Below are 24,508 nucleotides of genomic sequence, written 5' to 3'. Positions count from 1 at the left end.
ATCACACATTTTCCAGTGTGAGAATCACAGTGTTTCCAGTGTGAGAATCACAGTTTTACCAGAGTGAGAATCACAGTGTTCCCAGTGTGAGAATCACAGTGATACCAGTGTGAGAATCACAGTGTTCCCAGAGTGAGAATCACAGTGTTACCAGTGTGAGAATCACAGTGTTCCCAGTGTGTGAGTCACAGTGTTACCAGAGTGAGAATCACAGTGTTACCAGAGTGAGAGTCACAGTGTTACCAGAGTGAGAATCGCAGTGTTCCCAAAGTGAGAATCACAGTGTTCCCAGAGTGAGAATCACAGTGTTTCCAGTGTGAGAATCACAGTGCTCCCAGAGTGAGAATCACAGTGCTTCCGGAGTGAGAATCACAGTATTACCAGAGTGAGAATCACAGTGTTTCCAGAGTGAGAATCACAGTTATTCCAGTATGAGAATCATAGAGCTCCAAGAGTGAGAATCACAGTGTTACCAGTGTGACAATCACAGTGTTTCCAGTGTGAGAATCACAGTGCTCCCAGAGTGAGAATCACAGTTTTACCAGTGTGAGAATCACAGTGTTACCAGTGTGAGAATCACGTGTTCCTAGAGTGAGTATCACAGTGTTCCCAGTGTGAGAATCAGAGTGTTACCAGTGTGAGAATCACAGTGTTAGCAGAGTGAAAACCACAGTGTTTCCAGAGTGAGAATCACAGTGTTAGCAGTGTGAGAATCACAGTGATCCCCGAGTGAGAATCACAGTGTTACCAGTGTGAGAATCGCAGTGTTGCCAGAGTGAGAATCACAGTGTTACGAGTGTGAGAATCACAGTGTTACCAGAGTGAGAATCACAGTGTTCCCAGTGTGAGAATTACAGTTTTACCAGAGTGAGAATCACAGTGTTCCCAGTGTGAGAATCACAGTGTTCCCAGTGTGACAATCACACATTTTCCAGTGTGAGAATCAGAGTGTTTCCAGTGTGAGAATCACAGTTTTATCAGAGTGAGAATCACAGTGTTCCCAGTGTGAGAATCACAGTGATACCAGTGTGAGAATCACAGTGTTCCCAGAGTGAGAATCACAGTGCTACCAGTGTGAGAATCTCAGTGTTACCAGAGTGATATGAGTGTGAGAATCACAGTGTTACTAGTGTGAGAATCACAGTGTTCCCAGTGTGAGAATTACAGTTTTACCAGAGTGAGAATCACAGTGTTCCCAGTGTGAGAATCACAGTGTTCCCAGTGTGACAATCACACATTTTCCAGTGTGAGAATCAGAGTGTTTCCAGTGTGAGAATCACAGTTTTATCAGAGTGAGAATCACAGTGTTCCCAGTGTGAGAATCACAGTGATACCAGTGTGAGAATCACAGTGTTCCCAGAGTGAGAATCACAGTGCTACCAGTGTGAGAATCTCAGTGTTACCAGAGTGATATGAGTGTGAGAATCACAGTGTTACTAGTGTGAGAATCAGTGTTCCCAGTGTGAGAATTACAGTTTTACCAGAGTGAGAATCACAGTGTTCCCAGTGTGGGAATAACAGTGTTCCCACAGTGACAATCACACATTTTCCAGTGTGAGAATCACAGTGTTTCCAGTGTGAGAATCACAGTTTTACCAGAGTGAGAATCACAGTGTTACCAGTGTGAGAATCACAGTGAAACCAGTGTGAGAATCACAGTGTTCCCAGAGTGAGAATCACAGTGCTACCAGTGTGAGAATCTCAGTGTTACCAGAGTGAGAATCACAGTGTTCCGAGCGTGAGAATCACAGTGTTGCCAGTGTGAGAATCACAGTGTTCCCAGTGTGCGAGTCACAGTGTTACCAGAGTGAGAATCACATTGTTACCAGAGTGAGAGTCACAGTGTTACCAGAGTGAGAATCACAGTGTTAACAGAGTGAGAATCACAGAGTTTCCAGAGTGAGAATCACAGTGTTCCCAGATTGAGAATCACAGTGTTTCCAGTGTGAGAATCACAGTGCTCCCAGAGTGAGAATCACAGTGCTTCCAGAGTGAGAATCACAGTATTACCAGAGTGAGAATCACAGTGTTTCCAGAGTGAGAATCACAGTTTTTCCAGTATGAGAATCACAGAGCTCCAAGAGTGAGAATCACAGTGTTACCAGTGTGAGAATCACAGTGTTTCCAGTGTGAGAATCACAGTGCATCCAGAGTGAGACCCACAGTTTTACCAGTGTGAGAATCACAGTGTTACCAGTGTGAGAATCACAATGTTCCTAGAGTGAGTATCACAGTGTTCCCAGAGTGAGAATCACAGTGTTAGCAGTGTGAGAATCACAGTGATCCCTGAGTGAGAATCACAGTGTTCCTAGAGTTAGTATCACAGTGTTCCCAGTGTGAGAATCAGAGTGTTACCAGTGTGAGAATCACAGTGTTACCAGAGTGAGAATCACAGTGTTCCCAGAGTGAGAATCACAGTGTTAGCAGTGTGAGAATCACAGTGCTTCCAGAGTGAGAATCACAGTTTTACCAGTGTGAGAATCACAGTGTTACCAGTGTGAGAATCACAGAGTTACCCGACTGAGAATCACAGTGTTCCCAGTGTGAGAATCACAGTTTTCCCAGTGTGAGAATCACAGTGTTCCCAGTGTGAAAATCACAGTGTTCCCAGAGAGAGAATCACAGTGTTTCCAGCGTGAGAATCACAGTGTTACGAGAGTGAGAATCAGTGCTCCCAGTGTGAGAGTCACAGTGTTACCAGAGTGAGAATCACAGGGTTACCAGAGTGAGAATCACAGTGCTTCCAGAGTGAGAATCACAGTGTTCCCAAAGTGAGAAACACAGTGTTTCCAGTGTGAGAATCACAATGCTCCCAGAATGAGAATCACAGTGTTTCCAAAGTGAGAATCACAGTGTTTCCAGTGTGAGAATCACAGTGCTCCAAGAGTGAGAATCACAGTGTTACCAGTGTGAGAATCACAGTGTTACCATTGTGAGAATGACAGTGTTACCAGAGTGAGAATCACAGTGTTCCCAGTGTGAGAATCACAGTGTTACCAGTGTGAGAATCACAGTGTTATCAGAGTGAGGATCAAAGTGTTACCAGAGTGAGAATCACAGTGTTCCCAGTGTGAGAATCACAGTGTTCCCTGTCTGAGAATCACAGTGTTCCCAGTGTGAGAATCACAGTTTTATCATTGTGAGAATCACAGTGTTCACAGTATGAGAATCACAGTGTTCCCAGTGTGAGAATCACAGTTTTACCAGAGTGACAATCACAGTGTTCCCAGTGTGAGAATCGCAGTGTTCGCAGTGTGAGAATCACAGTGTTCCCAGTGTGAGAATCACAGTGTTACCAGTGTGAGAATCACAGTGTTACCAGAGTGAGAATCACAGTGTTCCCAGTTTGAGAATCACATTGTTCCCAGTGTGAGAATCACAATGTTACCAGTGTGAGAATCACAGTGTTACTAGTGTGAGAATTAAAGTGTTCCCAGTGTGAGAATCAGAGTGTTCCCAGTGTGAGAATCACAGTGTTACCAGTGTGAGAATCACAGTGTTACCAAAGTGAGACTCAGTGTTACCAGAGTGAGAATCACAGTGTTCCCAGTGTGAGAATCAGTGTTCCCAGTGTGAGAGTCACACTGTTACCAGAGTGAGAATCACAGTGTTCCCAGAGTGAGAATCACAGTGTTTCCAGCGTGAGAATCACAGTGTTACCAGAGTGAGAATCAGTGTTCTCAGTGTGAGAGTCACAGTGCTACCAGAGTGAAAATCACAGTGTTACCAGAGTGAGAATCACAGTGTTTCCAGAGTGAGAATCACAGTGTTCCCAGAGTGAGAATCACAGTGTTTCCAGTGTGAGAATCACAGTGCTCCCAGAGTGAGAATCACAGTGTTCCCAGTGTGAGAATCACAGTGTTACCAGTGTGAGAGTCACTGTGTTACCAGAGTGAGAATCACAGTGCTTCCAGAGTGAGAATCACAGTATTACCAGAGTGAGAATCACAGTGTTTCCAGAGTGAGAATCACAGTGTTTCCAGTGTGAGAATCACAGTGCTCCAAGAGTGAGAATCACAGTGTTCCCAGTGTGAGAATCACAGTGTTCCCTGTGTGAGAATCACAGTGTTCCTAGAGTGAGAATCACAGTGTTAGCAGTGTGAGAATCACAGTGTTCCCAGAGTGAGAATCATAGTGTTACCAGTGTGAGAATCACAGTGTTCCCAGTGTGAGACGCACAGTGTTACGAGAGTGAGAATCACAGTGTTACCAGAGTGAGAATCACAGTGTTACCAGAGTGAGAATCACAGTTTTCCCAGTGTGAAAATCACCGTGTTCCCAGTGTGAGAATCACAGTGTTCCCAGTGTGAGATTCACAGTGTTACCAGAGTGAGAATCACAGTGTTACCCGATTGAGAACCACAATGTTACCAGTGCAAAAATCACAGTGTTACCAGAGTGAGAATCACAGAGTTCCCAGAGTGAGAATCACAGTGTTCCCATTGCGAGAATCACAGTGTTACCAGAGTGAGAATCACAGTGTTCCCAGAGTGAGAATCACAGTGTTACCAGAGTGAGAATCGCAGTGTTACCAGAGTGAGAATCACAGTGTTACCAGTGTGAGAATCACAGTGTTACCAGAGTGAGAATCACAGTGTTCCCAGAGTGAGAATCACAGTGTTCCCAGTGTGAGAATCACAGTGTTCCCAGTGTGAGAATCTCAGTGTTCCCAGAGTGAGAATCACAGTGTTACCAGTGTGAGAATAACAGTGTCCCCAGAGTGAGAATCACAGTGTTACCAGAGTGAGAATCACAGTGTTACCAGAGTGAGAATCAGTGTTCCCAGTGTGAGAATTACAGTTTTACCAGAGTGAGAATCACAGTGTTCCCAGTGTGGGAATAACAGTGTTCCCACAGTGACAATCACACATTTTCCAGTGTGAGAATCACAGTGTTTCCAGTGTGAGAATCACAGTTTTACCAGAGTGAGAATCACAGTGTTCCCAGTGTGAGAATCACAGTGATACCAGTGTGAGAATCACAGTGTTCCCAGAGTGAGAATCACAGTGTTACCAGTGTGAGAATCACAGTGTTCCCAGTGTGTGAGTCACAGTGTTACCAGAGTGAGAATCACAGTGTTACCAGAGTGAGAGTCACAGTGTTACCAGAGTGAGAATCGCAGTGTTCCCAAAGTGAGAATCACAGTGTTCCCAGAGTGAGAATCACAGTGTTTCCAGTGTGAGAATCACAGTGCTCCCAGAGTGAGAATCACAGTGCTTCCGGAGTGAGAATCACAGTATTACCAGAGTGAGAATCAGTGTTTCCAGAGTGAGAATCACAGTTATTCCAGTATGAGAATCATAGAGCTCCAAGAGTGAGAATCACAGTGTTACCAGTGTGACAATCACAGTGTTTCCAGTGTGAGAATCACAGTGCTCCCAGAGTGAGAATCACAGTTTTACCAGTGTGAGAATCACAGTGTTACCAGTGTGAGAATCACGTGTTCCTAGAGTGAGTATCACAGTGTTCCCAGTGTGAGAATCAGAGTGTTACCAGTGTGAGAATCACAGTGTTAGCAGAGTGAAAACCACAGTGTTTCCAGAGTGAGAATCACAGTGTTAGCAGTGTGAGAATCACAGTGATCCCCGAGTGAGAATCACAGTGTTACCAGTGTGAGAATCGCAGTGTTGCCAGAGTGAGAATCACAGTGTTACGAGTGTGAGAATCACAGTGTTACCAGAGTGAGAATCACAGTGTTCCCAGTGTGAGAATTACAGTTTTACCAGAGTGAGAATCACAGTGTTCCCAGTGTGAGAATCACAGTGTTCCCAGTGTGCGAGTCACAGTGTTACCAGAGTGAGAATCACAGTGTTACCAGAGTGAGAGTCACAGTGTTACCAGAGTGAGAATCACAGTGTTAACAGAGTGAGAATCACAGAGTTAACAGAGTGAGAATCACAGTGTTCCCAGATTGAGAATCACAGTGTTTCCAGTGTGAGAATCACAGTGCTCCCAGAGTGAGAATCACAGTGCTTCCAGAGTGAGAATCACAGTATTACCAGAGTGAGAATCACAGTGTTTCCAGAGTGAGAATCACAGTTTTTCCAGTATGAGAATCACAGAGCTCCAAGAGTGAGAATCACAGTGTTACCAGTGTGAGAATCACAGTGTTTCCAGTGTGAGAATCACAGTGCATCCAGAGTGAGACCCACAGTTTTACCAGTGTGAGAATCACAGTGTTACCAGTGTGAGAATCACAATGTTCCTAGAGTGAGTATCACAGTGTTCCCAGAGTGAGAATCACAGTGTTAGCAGTGTGAGAATCACAGTGATCCCTGAGTGAGAATCACAGTGTTCCTAGAGTGAGTATCACAGTGTTCCCAGTGTGAGAATCAGAGTGTTACCAGTGTGAGAATCACAGTGTTACCAGAGTGAGAATCACAGTGTTCCCAGAGTGAGAATCACAGTGTTAGCAGTGTGAGAATCACAGTGCTTCCAGAGTGAGAATCACAGTTTTACCAGTGTGAGAATCACAGTGTTACCAGTGTGAGAATCACAGAGTTACCCGACTGAGAATCACAGTGTTCCCAGTGTGAGAATCACAGTTTTCCCAGTGTGAGAATCACAGTGTTCCCAGTGTGAAAATCACAGTGTTCCCAGAGAGAGAATCACAGTGTTTCCAGCGTGAGAATCACAGTGTTACGAGAGTGAGAATCAGTGCTCCCAGTGTGAGAGTCACAGTGTTACCAGAGTGAGAATCACAGGGTTACCAGAGTGAGAATCACAGTGTTTCCAGAGTGAGAATCACAGTGTTCCCAAAGTGAGAAACACAGTGTTTCCAGTGTGAGAATCACAGTGCTCCCAGAATGAGAATCACAGTGTTTCCAAAGTGAGAATCACAGTGTTTCCAGTGTGAGAATCACAGTGCTCCAAGAGTGAGAATCACAGTGTTACCAGTGTGAGAATCACAGTGTTACCATTGTGAGAATGACAGTGTTACCAGAGTGAGAATCACAGTGTTCCCAGTGTGAGAATCACAGTGTTACCAGTGTGAGAATCACAGTGTTATCAGAGTGAGGATCAAAGTGTTACCAGAGTGAGAATCACAGTGTTCCCAGTGTGAGAATCACAGTGTTCCCTGTCTGAGAATCACAGTGTTCCCAGTGTGAGAATCACAGTTTTATCATTGTGAGAATCACAGTGTTCACAGTATGAGAATCACAGTGTTCCCAGTGTGAGAATCACAGTTTTACCAGAGTGACAATCACAGTGTTCCCAGTGTGAGAATCGCAGTGTTCGCAGTGTGAGAATCACAGTGTTCCCAGTGTGAGAATCACAGTGTTACCAGTGTGAGAATCACAGTGTTACCAGAGTGAGAATCACAGTGTTCCCAGTTTGAGAATCACATTGTTCCCAGTGTGAGAATCACAATGTTACCAGTGTGAGAATCACAGTGTTACTAGTGTGAGAATTAAAGTGTTCCCAGTGTGAGAATCAGAGTGCTCCCAGTGTGAGAATCACAGTGTTACCAGTGTGAGAATCACAGTGTTACCAAAGTGAGACTCAGTGTTACCAGAGTGAGAATCACAGTGTTCCCAGTGTGAGAATCAGTGTTCCCAGTGTGAGAGTCACACTGTTACCAGAGTGAGAATCACAGTGTTCCCAGAGTGAGAATCACAGTGTTTCCAGCGTGAGAATCACAGTGTTACCAGAGTGAGAATCAGTGTTCTCAGTGTGAGAGTCACAGTGCTACCAGAGTGAAAATCGCAGTGTTACCAGAGTGAGAATCACAGTGTTTCCAGAGTGAGAATCACAGTGTTCCCAGAGTGAGAATCACAGTGTTTCCAGTGTGAGAATCACAGTGCTCCCAGAGTGAGAATCACAGTGTTCCCAGTGTGAGAATCACAGTGTTACCAGTGTGAGAGTCACTGTGTTACCAGAGTGAGAATCACAGTGCTTCCAGAGTGAGAATCACAGTATTACCAGAGTGAGAATCACAGTGTTTCCAGAGTGAGAATCACAGTGTTTCCAGTGTGAGAATCACAGTGCTCCAAGAGTGAGAATCACAGTGTTCCCAGTGTGAGAATCACAGTGTTCCCTGTGTGAGAATCACAGTGTTCCTAGAGTGAGAATCACAGTGTTAGCAGTGTGAGAATCACAGTGTTCCCAGAGTGAGAATCATAGTGTTACCAGTGTGAGAATCACAGTGTTCCCAGTGTGAGACGCACAGTGTTACGAGAGTGAGAATCACAGTGTTACCAGAGTGAGAATCACAGTGTTACCAGAGTGAGAATCACAGTTTTCCCAGTGTGAAAATCACCGTGTTCCCAGTGTGAGAATCACAGTGTTCCCAGTGTGAGATTCACAGTGTTACCAGAGTGAGAATCACAGTGTTACCCGATTGAGAACCACAATGTTACCAGTGCAAAAATCACAGTGTTACCAGAGTGAGAATCACAGAGTTCCCAGAGTGAGAATCACAGTGTTCCCATTGTGAGAATCACAGTGTTACCAGAGTGAGAATCACAGTGTTCCCAGAGTGAGAATCACAGTGTTACCAGAGTGAGAATCGCAGTGTTACCAGAGTGAGAATCACAGTGTTACCAGTGTGAGAATCACAGTGTTACCAGAGTGAGAATCAGTGTTCCCAGAGTGAGAATCACAGTGTTACCAGAGTGAGAATCACAGTGATATGAGTGTGAGAATCACAGTGTTACTAGTGTGAGAATCAGTGTTCCCAGTGTGAGAATTACAGTTTTACCAGAGTGAGAATCACAGTGTTCCCAGTGTGGGAATAACAGTGTTCCCAGAGTGACAATCACACATTTTCCAGTGTGAGAATCACAGTGTTTCCAGTGTGAGAATCACAGTTTTACCAGTGTGAGAATCACAGTGTTACCAGTGTGAGAATCACAGTGATACCAGTGTGAGAATCACAGTGTTCCCAGAGTGAGAATCACAGTGCTACCAGTGTGAGAATCTCAGTGTTACCAGAGTGAGAATCACAGTGTTCCCAGCGTGAGAATCACAGTGTTGCCAGTGTGAGAATCACAGTGTTCCCTGTGTGCGAGTCACAGTGTTACCAGAGTGAGAATCACAGTGTTACCAGAGTGAGAGTCACAGTGTTACCAGAGTGAGAATCACAGTGTTAACAGAGTGAGAATCACAGAGTTTCCAGAGTGAGAATCACAGTGTTCCCAGATTGAGAATCACAGTGTTTCCAGTGTGAGAATCACAGTGCTCCCAGAGTGAGAATCACAGTGTTACCAGAGTGAGAATCAGTGTTCCCAGAGTGAGAATCACAGTGTTACCAGAGTGAGAATCACAGTGATATGAGTGTGAGAATCACAGTGTTACTAGTGTGAGAATCAGTGTTCCCAGTGTGAGAATTACAGTTTTACCAGAGTGAGAATCACAGTGTTCCCAGTGTGGGAATAACAGTGTTCCCAGAGTGACAATCACACATTTTCCAGTGTGAGAATCACAGTGTTTCCAGTGTGAGAATCACAGTTTTACCAGTGTGAGAATCACAGTGTTACCAGTGTGAGAATCACAGTGATACCAGTGTGAGAATCACAGTGTTCCCAGAGTGAGAATCACAGTGCTACCAGTGTGAGAATCTCAGTGTTACCAGAGTGAGAATCACAGTGTTCCCAGCGTGAGAATCACAGTGTTGCCAGTGTGAGAATCACAGTGTTCCCAGTGTGCGAGTCACAGTGTTACCAGAGTGAGAATCACAGTGTTACCAGAGTGAGAGTCACAGTGTTACCAGAGTGAGAATCACAGTGTTAACAGAGTGAGAATCACAGAGTTTCCAGAGTGAGAATCACAGTGTTCCCAGATTGAGAATCACAGTGTTTCCAGTGTGAGAATCACAGTGCTCCCAGAGTGAGAATCACAGTGCTTCCAGAGTGAGAATCACAGTATTACCAGAGTGAGAATCACAGTGTTTCCAGAGTGAGAATCACAGTTTTTCCAGTATGAGAATCACAGAGCTCCAAGAGTGAGAATCACAGTGTTACCAGTGTGAGAATCACAGTGTTTCCAGTGTGAGAATCACAGTGCATCCAGAGTGAGACCCACAGATTTACCAGTGTGAGAATCACAGTGTTACCAGTGTGAGAATCACAGTGTTCCTAGAGTGAGTATCACAGTGTTCCCAGTGTGAGAATCAGAGTGTTACCAGTGTGAGAATCACAGTGTTACCAGAGTGAGAATCACAGTGTTCCAGAGTGAGAATCACAGTGTTAGCAGTGTGAGAATCACAGTGATCCCCGAGTGAGAATCACAGTGTTACCAGTGTGAGAATCACAATGTTCCCAGTGTGAGAATCACAGTGTTCCCAGAGTGATAATCACAGTGTTACCTGTGTGAGAATCATAGTGTTACCAGAGTGAGAATCACAGTGTTACCGGAGTGAGAATCACAGTTTTCCCAGTGTGAGAATCACCGTCTTCCCAGTGTGAGAATCACAGTGTTACCCGAGTGAGAATCACAGTGTTCACAGTATGAGAATCACAGTGTTCCCAGTGTGAGAATCACAGTTTTACCAGAGTGACAATCACAGTGTTCCCAGTGTGAGAATCGCAGTGTTCGCAGTGTGAGAATCACAGTGTTCCCAGTGTGAGAATCACAGTGTTACCAGTGTGAGAATCACAGTGTTACCAGAGTGAGAATCACAGTGTTCCCAGTTTGAGAATCACATTGTTCCCAGTGTGAGAATCACAATGTTACCAGTGTGAGAATCACAGTGTTACTAGTGTGAGAATTAAAGTGTTCCCAGTGTGAGAATCAGAGTGTTCCCCGTGTGAGAATCACAGTGTTACCAGTGTGAGAATCACAGTGTTACCAGAGTGAGACTCACAGTGTTACCAGAGTGAGAATCACAGTGTTCCCAGTGTGAGAATCAGTGTTCCCAGTGTGAGAGTCACACTGTTACCAGAGTGAGAATCACAGTGTTCCCAGAGTGAGAATCACAGTGTTTCCAGCGTGAGAATCACAGTGTTACCAGAGTGAGAATCAGTGTTCTCAGTGTGAGAGTCACAGTGCTACCAGAGTGAAAATCACAGTGTTACCAGAGTGAGAATCACAGTGTTTCCAGAGTGAGAATCACAGTGTTCCCAGAGTGAGAATCACAGTGCTTCCAGTGTGAGAATCACAGTGCTCCCAGAGTGAGAATCACAGTGTTCCCAGTGTGAGAATCACAGTGTTACCAGTGTGAGAGTCACTGTGTTACCAGAGTGAGAATCACAGTGCTTCCAGAGTGAGAATCACAGTATTACCAGAGTGAGAATCACAGTGTTTCCAGAGTGAGAATCACAGTGTTTCCAGTGTGAGAATCACAGTGCTCCAAGAGTGAGAATCACAGTGTTCCCAGTGTGAGAATCACAGTGTTCCCTGTGTGAGAATCACAGTGTTCCTAGAGTGAGAATCACAGTGTTAGCAGTGTGAGAATCACAGTGTTCCCAGAGTGAGAATCATAGTGTTACCAGTGTGAGAATCACAGTGTTCCCAGTGTGAGACGCACAGTGTTACGAGAGTGAGAATCACAGTGTTACCAGAGTGAGAATCACAGTGTTACCAGAGTGAGAATCACAGTTTTCCCAGTGTGAAAATCACCGTGTTCCCAGTGTGAGAATCAGTGTTCCCAGTGTGAGATTCACAGTGTTACCAGAGTGAGAATCACAGTGTTACCCGATTGAGAACCACAATGTTACCAGTGCAAAAATCACAGTGTTACCAGAGTGAGAATCACAGAGTTCCCAGAGTGAGAATCACAGTGTTCCCATTGTGAGAATCACAGTGTTACCAGAGTGAGAATCACAGTGTTCCCAGAGTGAGAATCACAGTGTTACCAGAGTGAGAATCGCAGTGCTCCCAGAGTGAGAATCACACTGTTACCAGTGTGAGAATCACAGTGTTACCAGAGTGAGAATCACAGTGTTCCCAGAGTGAGAATCACAGTGTTCCCAGTGTGAGAATCACAGTGTTCCCAGTGTGAGAATCTCAGTGTTCCCAGTGTGAGAATCACAGTGTTACCAGTGTGAGAATAACAGTGTTCCCAGAGTGAGAATCACAGTGTTACCAGAGTGAGAATCACAGTGTTACCAGAGTGAGAATCACAGTGATATGAGTGTGAGAATCACAGTGTTACGAGTGTGAGAATCAGTGTTCCCAGTGTGAGAATTACAGTTTTACCAGAGTGAGAATCACAGTGTTCCCAGTGTGGGAATAACAGTGTTCCCAGAGTGACAATCACACATTTTCCAGTGTGAGAATCACAGTGTTTCCAGTGTGAGAATCACAGTTTTACCAGAGTGAGAATCACAGTGTTACCAGTGTGAGAATCACAGTGATACCAGTGTGAGAATCACAGTGTTCCCAGAGTGAGAATCACAGTGCTACCAGTGTGAGAATCACAGTGTTACCAGAGTGAGAATCACAGTGTTCCCAGCGTGAGAATCACAGTGTTGCCAGTGTGAGAATCACAGTGTTCCCAGTGTGCGAGTCACAGTGTTACCAGAGTGAGAATCACAGTGTTACCAGAGTGAGAGTCACAGTGTTACCAGAGTGAGAATCACAGTGTTAACAGAGTGAGAATCACAGAGTTTCCAGAGTGAGAATCACAGTGTTCCCAGATTGAGAATCACAGTGTTTCCAGTGTGAGAATCACAGTGCTCCCAGAGTGAGAATCACAGTGCTTCCAGAGTGAGAATCACAGTATTACCAGAGTGAGAATCACAGTGTTTCCAGAGTGAGAATCACAGTTTTTCCAGTATGAGAATCACAGAGCTCCAAGAGTGAGAATCACAGTGTTACCAGTGTGAGAATCACAGTGTTTCCAGTGTGAGAATCACAGTGCATCCAGAGTGAGACCCACAGTTTTACCAGTGTGAGAATCACAGTGTTACCAGTGTGAGAATCACAGTGTTCCTAGAGTGAGAATCACAGTGTTCCCAGAGTGAGAATCACAGTGTTAGCAGTGTGAGAATCACAGTGATCCCCGAGTGAGAATCACAGTGTTACCAGTGTGAGAATCACAATGTTCCCAGTGTGAGAATCACAGTGTTACCAGAGTGATAATCACAGTGTTACCTGTGTGAGAATCATAGTGTTACCAGAGTGAGAATCACAGTGTTACCGGAGTGAGAATCACAGTTTTCCCAGTGTGAGAATCACCGTCTTCCCAGTGTGAGAATCACAGTGTTCCCAGAGTGAGAATCACAGTGCTTCCAGTGTGAGAATCACAGTGCTCCCAGAGTGAGAATCACAGTGTTCCCAGTGTGAGAATCACAGTGTTACCAGTGTGAGAGTCACTGTGTTACCAGAGTGAGAATCACAGTGCTTCCAGAGTGAGAATCACAGTATTACCAGAGTGAGAATCACAGTGTTTCCAGAGTGAGAATCACAGTGTTTCCAGTGTGAGAATCACAGTGCTCCAAGAGTGAGAATCACAGTGTTCCCAGTGTGAGAATCACAGTGTTCCCTGTGTGAGAATCACAGTGTTCCTAGAGTGAGAATCACAGTGTTAGCAGTGTGAGAATCACAGTGTTCCCAGAGTGAGAATCATAGTGTTACCAGTGTGAGAATCACAGTGTTCCCAGTGTGAGACGCACAGTGTTACGAGAGTGAGAATCACAGTGTTACCAGAGTGAGAATCACAGTGTTACCAGAGTGAGAATCACAGTTTTCCCAGTGTGAAAATCACCGTGTTCCCAGTGTGGGAATCACAGTGTTCCCAGTGTGAGATTCACAGTGTTACCAGAGTGAGAATCACAGTGTTACCCGATTGAGAACCACAATGTTACCAGTGCAAAAATCACAGTGTTACCAGAGTGAGAATCACAGAGTTACCAGAGTGAGAATCACAGTGTTCCCATTGTGAGAATCACAGTGTTACCAGAGTGAGAATCACAGTGTTCCCAGAGTGAGAATCACAGTGTTACCAGAGTGAGAATCGCAGTGTTACCAGAGTGAGAATCACACTGTTACCAGTGTGAGAATCACAGTGTTCCCAGAGTGAGAATCACAGTGTTACCAGAGTGAGAATCGCAGTGTTACCAGAGTGAGAATCACAGTGTTACTAGTGTGAGAATTAAAGTGTTCCCAGTGTGAGAATCAGAGTGTTCCCCGTGTGAGAATCACAGTGTTACCAGTGTGAGAATCACAGTGTTACCAGAGTGAGACTCACAGTGTTACCAGAGTGAGAATCACAGTGTTCCCAGTGTGAGAATCAGTGTTCCCAGTGTGAGAGTCACACTGTTACCAGAGTGAGAATCACAGTGTTCCCAGAGTGAGAATCACAGTGTTTCCAGCGTGAGAATCACAGTGTTACCAGAGTGAGAATCAGTGTTCTCAGTGTGAGAGTCACAGTGCTACCAGAGTGAAAATCACAGTGTTACCAGAGTGAGAATCACAGTGTTTCCAGAGTGAGAATCACAGTGTTCCCAGAGTGAGAATCACAGTGCTTCCAGTGTGAGAATCACAGTGCTCCCAGAGTGAGAATCACAGTGTTCCCAGTGTGAGAATCACAGTGTTACCAGTGTGAGAGTCACTGTGTTACCAGAGTGAGAATCACAGTGCTTCCAGAGTGAGAATCACAGTATTACCAGAGTGAGAATCACAGTGTTTCCAGAGTGAGAATCACAGTGTTTCCAGTGTGAGAATCACAGTGCTCCAAGAGTGAGAATCACAGTGTTCCCAGTGTGAGAATCACAGTGTTCCCTGTGTGAGAATCACAGTGTTCCTAGAGTGAGAATCACAGTGTTAGCAGTGTGAGAATCACAGTGTTCCCAGAGTGAGAATCATAGTGTTACCAGTGTGAGAATCACAGTGTTCCCAGTGTGAGACGCACAGTGTTACGAGAGTGAGAATCACAGTGTTACCAGAGTGAGAATCACAGTGTTACCAGAGTGAGAATCACAGTTTTCCCAGTGTGAAAATCACCGTGTTCCCAGTGTGAGAATCACAGTGTTCCCAGTGTGAGATTCACAGTGTTACCAGAGTGAGAATCACAGTGTTACCCGATTGAGAACCACAATGTTACCAGTGCAAAAATCACAGTGTTACCAGAGTGAGAATCACAGAGTTCCCAGAGTGAGAATCACAGTGTTCCCATTGTGAGAATCACAGTGTTACCAGAGTGAGAATCACAGTGTTCCCAGAGTGAGAATCACAGTGTTACCAGAGTGAGAATCGCAGTGCTCCCAGAGTGAGAATCACACTGTTACCAGTGTGAGAATCACAGTGTTACCAGAGTGAGAATCACAGTGTTCCCAGAGTGAGAATCACAGTGTTCCCAGTGTGAGAATCACAGTGTTCCCAGTGTGAGAATCTCAGTGTTCCCAGTGTGAGAATCACAGTGTTACCAGTGTGAGAATAACAGTGTTCCCAGAGTGAGAATCACAGTGTTACCAGAGTGAGAATCACAGTGTTACCAGAGTGAGAATCACAGTGATATGAGTGTGAGAATCACAGTGTTACGAGTGTGAGAATCAGTGTTCCCAGTGTGAGAATTACAGTTTTACCAGAGTGAGAATCACAGTGTTCCCAGTGTGGGAATAACAGTGTTCCCAGAGTGACAATCACACATTTTCCAGTGTGAGAATCACAGTGTTTCCAGTGTGAGAATCACAGTTTTACCAGAGTGAGAATCACAGTGTTACCAGTGTGAGAATCACAGTGATACCAGTGTGAGAATCACAGTGTTCCCAGAGTGAGAATCACAGTGCTACCAGTGTGAGAATCACAGTGTTACCAGAGTGAGAATCACAGTGTTCCCAGCGTGAGAATCACAGTGTTGCCAGTGTGAGAATCACAGTGTTCCCAGTGTGCGAGTCACAGTGTTACCAGAGTGAGAATCACAGTGTTACCAGAGTGAGAGTCACAGTGTTACCAGAGTGAGAATCACAGTGTTAACAGAGTGAGAATCACAGAGTTTCCAGAGTGAGAATCACAGTGTTCCCAGATTGAGAATCACAGTGTTTCCAGTGTGAGAATCACAGTGCTCCCAGAGTGAGAATCACAGTGCTTCCAGAGTGAGAATCACAGTATTACCAGAGTGAGAATCACAGTGTTTCCAGAGTGAGAATCACAGTTTTTCCAGTATGAGAATCACAGAGCTCCAAGAGTGAGAATCACAGTGTTACCAGTGTGAGAATCACAGTGTTTCCAGTGTGAGAATCACAGTGCATCCAGAGTGAGACCCACAGTTTTACCAGTGTGAGAATCACAGTGTTACCAGTGTGAGAATCACAGTGTTCCTAGAGTGAGAATCACAGTGTTCCCAGAGTGAGAATCACAGTGTTAGCAGTGTGAGAATCACAGTGATCCCCGAGTGAGAATCACAGTGTTACCAGTGTGAGAATCACAATGTTCCCAGTGTGAGAATCACAGTGTTACGAGAGTGAGAATCACAGTGTTACCAGAGTGAGAATCACAGTGTTACCAGAGTGAGAATCACAGTTTTCCCAGTGTGAAAATCACCGTGTTCCCAGTGTGAGAATCACAGTGTTCCCAGTGTGAGATTCACAGTGTTACCAGAGTGAGAATCACAGTGTTACCCGATTGAGAACCACAATGTTACCAGTGCAAAAATCACAGTGTTACCAGAGTGAGAATCACAGAGTTCCCAGAGTGAGAATCACAGTGTTCCCATTGTGAGAATCACAGTGTTACCAGAGTGAGAATCACAGTGTTCCCAGAGTGAGAATCACAGTGTTACCAGAGTGAGAATCGCAGTGCTCCCAGAGTGAGAATCACACTGTTACCAGTGTGAGAATCACAGTGTTACCAGAGTGAGAATCACAGTGTTCCCAGAGTGAGAATCACAGTGTTCCCAGTGTGAGAATCACAGTGTTCCCAGTGTGAGAATCTCAGTGTTCCCAGTGTGAGAATCACAGTGTTACCAGTGTGAGAATAACAGTGTTCCCAGAGTGAGAATCACAGTGTTACCAGAGTGAGAATCACAGTGTTACCAGAGTGAGAATCACAGTGATATGAGTGTGAGAATCACAGTGTTACGAGTGTGAGAATCAGTGTTCCCAGTGTGAGAATTACAGTTTTACCAGAGTGAGAATCACAGTGTTCCCAGTGTGGGAATAACAGTGTTCCCAGAGTGACAATCACACATTTTCCAGTGTGAGAATCACAGTGTTTCCAGTGTGAGAATCACAGTTTTACCAGAGTGAGAATCACAGTGTTACCAGTGTGAGAATCACAGTGATACCAGTGTGAGAATCACAGTGTTCCCAGAGTGAGAATCACAGTGCTACCAGTGTGAGAATCACAGTGTTACCAGAGTGAGAATCACAGTGTTCCCAGCGTGAGAATCACAGTGTTGCCAGTGTGAGAATCACAGTGTTCCCAGTGTGCGAGTCACAGTGTTACCAGAGTGAGAATCACAGTGTTACCAGAGTGAGAGTCACAGTGTTACCAGAGTGAGAATCACAGTGTTAACAGAGTGAGAATCACAGAGTTTCCAGAGTGAGAATCACAGTGTTCCCAGATTGAGAATCACAGTGTTTCCAGTGTGAGAATCACAGTGCTCCCAGAGTGAGAATCACAGTGCTTCCAGAGTGAGAATCACAGTATTACCAGAGTGAGAATCACAGTGTTTCCAGAGTGAGAATCACAGTTTTTCCAGTATGAGAATCACAGAGCTCCAAGAGTGAGAATCACAGTGTTACCAGTGTGAGAATCACAGTGTTTCCAGTGTGAGAATCACAGTGCATCCAGAGTGAGACCCACAGTTTTACCAGTGTGAGAATCACAGTGTTACCAGTGTGAGAATCACAGTGTTCCTAGAGTGAGAATCACAGTGTTCCCAGAGTGAGAATCACAGTGTTAGCAGTGTGAGAATCACAGTGATCCCCGAGTGAGAATCACAGTGTTACCAGTGTGAGAATCACAATGTTCCCAGTGTGAGAATCACAGTGTTACCAGAGTGATAATCACAGTGTTACCTGTGTGAGAATCATAGTGTTACCAGAGTGAGAATCACAGTGTTACCGGAGTGAGAATCACAGTTTTCCCAGTGTGAGAATCACCGTCTTCCCAGTGTGAGAATCACAGTGTTCCCAGAGTGAGAATCACAGTGCTTCCAGTGTGAGAATCACAGTGCTCCCAGAGTGAGAATCACAGTGTTCCCAGTGTGAGAATCACAGTGTTACCAGTGTGAGAGTCACTGTGTTACCAGAGTGAGAATCACAGTGCTTCCAGAGTGAGAATCACAGTATTACCAGAGTGAGAATCACAGTGTTTCCAGAGTGAGAATCACAGTGTTTCCAGTGTGAGAATCACAGTGCTCCAAGAGTGAGAATCACAGTGTTCCCAGTGTGAGAATCACAGTGTTCCCTGTGTGAGAATCACAGTGTTCCTAGAGTGAGAATCACAGTGTTAGCAGTGTGAGAATCACAGTGTTCCCAGAGTGAGAATCATAGTGTTACCAGTGTGAGAATCACAGTGTTCCCAGTGTGAGACGCACAGTGTTACGAGAGTGAGAATCACAGTGTTACCAGAGTGAGAATCACAGTGTTACCAGAGTGAGAATCACAGTTTTCCCAGTGTGAAAATCACCGTGTTCCCAGTGTGGGAATCACAGTGTTCCCAGTGTGAGATTCACAGTGTTACCAGAGTGAGAATCACAGTGTTACCCGATTGAGAACCACAATGTTACCAGTGCAAAAATCACAGTGTTACCAGAGTGAGAATCACAGAGTTACCAGAGTGAGAATCACAGTGTTCCCATTGTGAGAATCACAGTGTTACCAGAGTGAGAATCACAGTGTTCCCAGAGTGAGAATCACAGTGTTACCAGAGTGAGAATCGCAGTGTTACCAGAGTGAGAATCACACTGTTACCAGTGTGAGAATCACAGTGTTACCAGAGTGAGAATCACAGTGTTCCCAGAGTGAGAATCACAGTGTTCCCAGTGTGAGAATCACAGTGTTCCCAGTGTGAGAATCTCAGTGTTCCCAGAGTGAGAATCACAGTGTTACCAGTGTGAGAATAACAGTGTTCCCAGAGTGAGAATCACAGTGTTACCAGAGTGAGAATCACAGTGTTACCAGAGTGAGAATCACAGTGATATGAGTGTGAGAATCACAGTGTTACTAGTGTGAGAATCAGTGTTCCCAGTGTGAGAATTACAGTTTTACCAGAGTGAGAATCACAGTGTTCCCAGTGTGGGAATAACAGTGTTCCCAGAGTGACAATCACACATTTTCCAGTGTGAGAATCACAGTGTTTCCAGTGTGAGAATCACAGTTTTACCAGAGTGAGAATCACAGTGTTACCAGTGTGAGAATCACAGTGATACCAGTGTGAGAATCACAGTGTTCCCAGAGTGAGAATCACAGTGCTACCAGTGTGAGAATCTCAGTGTTACCAGAGTGAGAATCACAGTGTTCCCAGCGTGATAATCACAGTGTTCCCAGTGTGAGAATCACAGTGTTCCCAGTGTGCGAGTCACAGTGTTACCAGAGTGAGAATCACAGTGTTACCAGAGTGAGAGTCACAGTGTTACCAGAGTGAGAATCACAGTGTTAACAGAGTGAGAATCACAGTGTTCCCAGAGTGAGAATCACAGTGTTCCCAGTGTGAGAATCACAGTGTTCCCAGTGTGAGAATCTCAGTGTTCCCAGAGTGAGAATCACAGTGTTACCAGTGTGAGAATAACAGTGTTCCCAGAGTGAGAATCACAGTGTTACCAGAGTGAGAATCACAGTGTTACCAGAGTGAGAATCACAGTGATATGAGTGTGAGAATCACAGTGTTACGAGTGTGAGAATCAGTGTTCCCAGTGTGAGAATTACAGTTTTACCAGAGTGAGAATCACAGTGTTCCCAGTGTGGGAATAACAGTGTTCCCAGAGTGACAATCACACATTTTCCAGTGTGAGAATCACAGTGTTTCCAGTGTGAGAATCACAGTTTTACCAGAGTGAGAATCACAGTGTTACCAGTGTGAGAATCACAGTGATACCAGTGTGAGAATCACAGTGTTCCCAGAGTGAGAATCACAGTGCTACCAGTGTGAGAATCTCAGTGTTACCAGAGTGAGAATCACAGTGTTCCCAGCGTGAGAATCACAGTGTTGCCAGTGTGAGAATCACAGTGTTCCCAGTGTGCGAGTCACAGTGTTACCAGAGTGAGAATCACAGTGTTACCAGAGTGAGAGTCACAGTGTTACCAGAGTGAGAATCACAGTGTTAACAGAGTGAGAATCACAGAGTTTCCAGAGTGAGAATCACAGTGTTCCCAGATTGAGAATCACAGTGTTTCCAGTGTGAGAATCACAGTGCTCCCAGAGTGAGAATCACAGTGCTTCCAGAGTGAGAATCACAGTATTACCAGAGTGAGAATCACAGTGTTTCCAGAGTGAGAATCACAGTTTTTCCAGTATGAGAATCACAGAGCTCCAAGAGTGAGAATCACAGTGTTACCAGTGTGAGAATCACAGTGTTTCCAGTGTGAGAATCACAGTGCATCCAGAGTGAGACCCACAGTTTTACCAGTGTGAGAATCACAGTGTTACCAGTGTGAGAATCACAGTGTTCCTAGAGTGAGAATCACAGTGTTCCCAGAGTGAGAATCACAGTGTTAGCAGTGTGAGAATCACAGTGATCCCCGAGTGAGAATCACAGTGTTACCAGTGTGAGAATCACAATGTTCCCAGTGTGAGAATCACAGTGTTACCAGAGTGATAATCACAGTGTTACCTGTGTGAGAATCATAGTGTTACCAGAGTGAGAATCACAGTGTTACCGGAGTGAGAATCACAGTTTTCCCAGTGTGAGAATCACCGTCTTCCCAGTGTGAGAATCACAGTGTTCCCAGAGTGAGAATCACAGTGCTTCCAGTGTGAGAATCACAGTGCTCCCAGAGTGAGAATCACAGTGTTCCCAGTGTGAGAATCACAGTGTTACCAGTGTGAGAGTCACTGTGTTACCAGAGTGAGAATCACAGTGCTTCCAGAGTGAGAATCACAGTATTACCAGAGTGAGAATCACAGTGTTTCCAGAGTGAGAATCACAGTGTTTCCAGTGTGAGAATCACAGTGCTCCAAGAGTGAGAATCACAGTGTTCCCAGTGTGAGAATCACAGTGTTCCCTGTGTGAGAATCACAGTGTTCCTAGAGTGAGAATCACAGTGTTAGCAGTGTGAGAATCACAGTGTTCCCAGAGTGAGAATCATAGTGTTACCAGTGTGAGAATCACAGTGTTCCCAGTGTGAGACGCACAGTGTTACGAGAGTGAGAATCACAGTGTTACCAGAGTGAGAATCACAGTGTTACCAGAGTGAGAATCACAGTTTTCCCAGTGTGAAAATCACCGTGTTCCCAGTGTGGGAATCACAGTGTTCCCAGTGTGAGATTCACAGTGTTACCAGAGTGAGAATCACAGTGTTACCCGATTGAGAACCACAATGTTACCAGTGCAAAAATCACAGTGTTACCAGAGTGAGAATCACAGAGTTACCAGAGTGAGAATCACAGTGTTCCCATTGTGAGAATCACAGTGTTACCAGAGTGAGAATCACAGTGTTCCCAGAGTGAGAATCACAGTGTTACCAGAGTGAGAATCGCAGTGTTACCAGAGTGAGAATCACACTGTTACCAGTGTGAGAATCACAGTGTTACCAGAGTGAGAATCACAGTGTTCCCAGAGTGAGAATCACAGTGTTCCCAGTGTGAGAATCACAGTGTTCCCAGTGTGAGAATCTCAGTGTTCCCAGAGTGAGAATCACAGTGTTACCAGTGTGAGAATAACAGTGTTCCCAGAGTGAGAATCACAGTGTTACCAGAGTGAGAATCACAGTGTTACCAGAGTGAGAATCACAGTGATATGAGTGTGAGAATCACAGTGTTACTAGTGTGAGAATCAGTGTTCCCAGTGTGAGAATTACAGTTTTACCAGAGTGAGAATCACAGTGTTCCCAGTGTGGGAATAACAGTGTTCCCAGAGTGACAATCACACATTTTCCAGTGTGAGAATCACAGTGTTTCCAGTGTGAGAATCACAGTTTTACCAGAGTGAGAATCACAGTGTTACCAGTGTGAGAATCACAGTGATACCAGTGTGAGAATCACAGTGTTCCCAGAGTGAGAATCACAGTGCTACCAGTGTGAGAATCTCAGTGTTACCAGAGTGAGAATCACAGTGTTCCCAGCGTGAGAATCACAGTGTTCCCAGTGTGAGAATCACAGTGTTCCCAGTGTGCGAGTCACAGTGTTACCAGAGTGAGAATCACAGTGTTACCAGAGTGAGAGTCACAGTGTTACCAGAGTGAGAATCACAGTGTTAACAGAGTGAGAATCACAGAGTTTCCAGAGTGAGAATCACAGTGTTCCCAGATTGAGAATCACAGTGTTTCCAGTGTGAGAATCACAGTGCTCCCAGAGTGAGAATCACAGTGCTTCCAGAGTGAGAATCACAGTATTACCAGAGTGAGAATCACAGTGTTTCCAGAGTGAGAATCACAGTTTTTCCAGTATGAGAATCACAGAGCTCCAAGAGTGAGAATCACAGTGTTACCAGTGTGAGAATCACAGTGTTTCCAGTGTGAGAATCACAGTGCATCCAGAGTGAGACCCACAGTTTTACCAGTGTGAGAATCACAGTGTTAACAGTGTGAGAATCACAGTGTTCCTAGAGTGAGTATCAAAGTGTTCCCAGTGTGAGAATCAGAGTGTTACCAGTGTGAGAATCACAGTGTTACCAGAGTGAGAATCACAGTGTTCCCAGAGTGAGAATCACAGTGTTAGCAGTGTGAGAATCACAGTGATCCCCGAGTGAGAATCACAGTGTTACCAGTGTGAGAATCACCATGTTCCCAGTGTGAGAATCACAGTGTTACCAGAGTGATAATCACAGTGTTACCTGTGTGAGAATCATAGTGTTACCAGAGTGAGAATCACAGTGTTACCGGAGTGAGAATCACAGTTTTCCCAGTGTGAGAATCACCGTCTTCCCAGTGTGAGAATCACAGTGTTACCCGAGTGAGAATCACAGTGTTCCCAGTGTGAGAATCACAGTTTTCCCAGTGTGAGAATCACCGTCTTCCCAGTGTGAGAATCACAGTGTTACCCGAGTGAGAATCACAGTGTTCGCAGTGTGAGAATCACAATGTTCCCAGAGTGAGAATCACTGTGTTTCCAGCGTGAGAATCACAGTGTTACGAGAGTGAGAATCAGTGTTCCCAGTGTGAGAGTCACAGTGTTACCAGAGTGAGAATCACAGGGATGCCAGAGTGAGAATCACAATGTTTCCAGTGTGAGAATCACAGTGCTCCCAGAGTGAATTTCACAGTGCTTCCAGAGTGAGAATCACAGTATTACCAGAGTGAGAATCAGAGTGCTTCCAAAGTGAGAATCACAGTGTTTCCAGTGTGAGAATCACAGTGCTCCAAGAGTGAGAATCACAGTGTTACCAGTGTGAGAATCACAGTGTTACCATTGTGAGAATGACAGTGTTACCAGAGTGAGAATCACAGTGTTCCCAGTGTGAGAATCACAGTGTTACCAGTGTGAGAATCACAGTTTTACCACAGTGAGAATCACAGTGTTCCCAGTGTGAGAATCGCAGTGTTCCCAGTGTGAGAATCACAGTGTTACCAGAGAGAGAATCACAGATTTCCCAGTGTGAGAATCACATTGTTCCCAGTGTGAGAATCACAATGTTACCAGTGTGAGAATCACAGTGTTACTAGTGTGACAATCACAGTGTTCCAGTGTGAGAATCACAGCGTTCCCAGTGTGAGAATCACAGTGTTACCAGTGTGAGAATCACAGTGTTACCAGAGTGAGAATCACAGTGTTCCCAGAGTGAGAATCACAGTGTTCCCAGTGTGAGAATCAGTGTTCGCAGTGTGAGAGTCACACTGTTACCAGAGTGAGAATCACAGTGTTCCCAGAGTGAGAATCACAGTGTTTCCAGCATGGGAATCACAGTGTTGCCAGAGTGAGAATCAGTGTTCTCAGTGTGAGAGTCACAGTGCTACCAGAGTGAGAATCACAGTGTTACCAGAGTGAGAATCACAGTGATTCCAGAGTGAGAATCACAGTGTTCCCAGCGTGAGAATCACAGTGTTTCCAGTGTGAGAATCACAGTGCTCCCAGAGTGAGAATCACAGTGTTCCCAGAGTGAGAATCACAGTGTTACCAGTGTGAGAGTCACAGTGTTACCAGAGTGAGAATCACAGTGCTTCCAGAATGAGAATCACAGTATTACCAGAGTGAGAATCACAGTGTTTCCAGAGTGAGAATCACAGTGTTTCCAGTGTGAGAATCACAGTTTTCCCAGTGTCAAAATCACCGTGTTCCCAGTGTGAGAATCACAGTGTTCCCAGTGTGAGATTCACAGTGTTACCAGAGTGAGAATCACAGTGTTACACGAGTGAGAATCACAGTGTTACCAGTGCAAGAATCACAGTGTTACCAGAGTGAGAATCACAGTGTTCCGAGAGTGAGAATCACAGTGTTCCCATTGTGAGAATCACAATGTTCCCATTGTGAGAGTCACAGTGTTACCAGAGTGAGAATCACAGTGTTCCCAGAGTGAGAATCACAG

The sequence above is a fragment of the Somniosus microcephalus genome, chromosome 16, assembly GCF_052327205.1.
Source record: "Somniosus microcephalus isolate GS21.2 chromosome 16, FLI_Smic_1.0, whole genome shotgun sequence".
Taxonomy (NCBI): Eukaryota; Metazoa; Chordata; class Chondrichthyes; order Squaliformes; family Somniosidae; genus Somniosus; species Somniosus microcephalus.
This window is presented reverse-complemented; position numbering follows the sequence as displayed.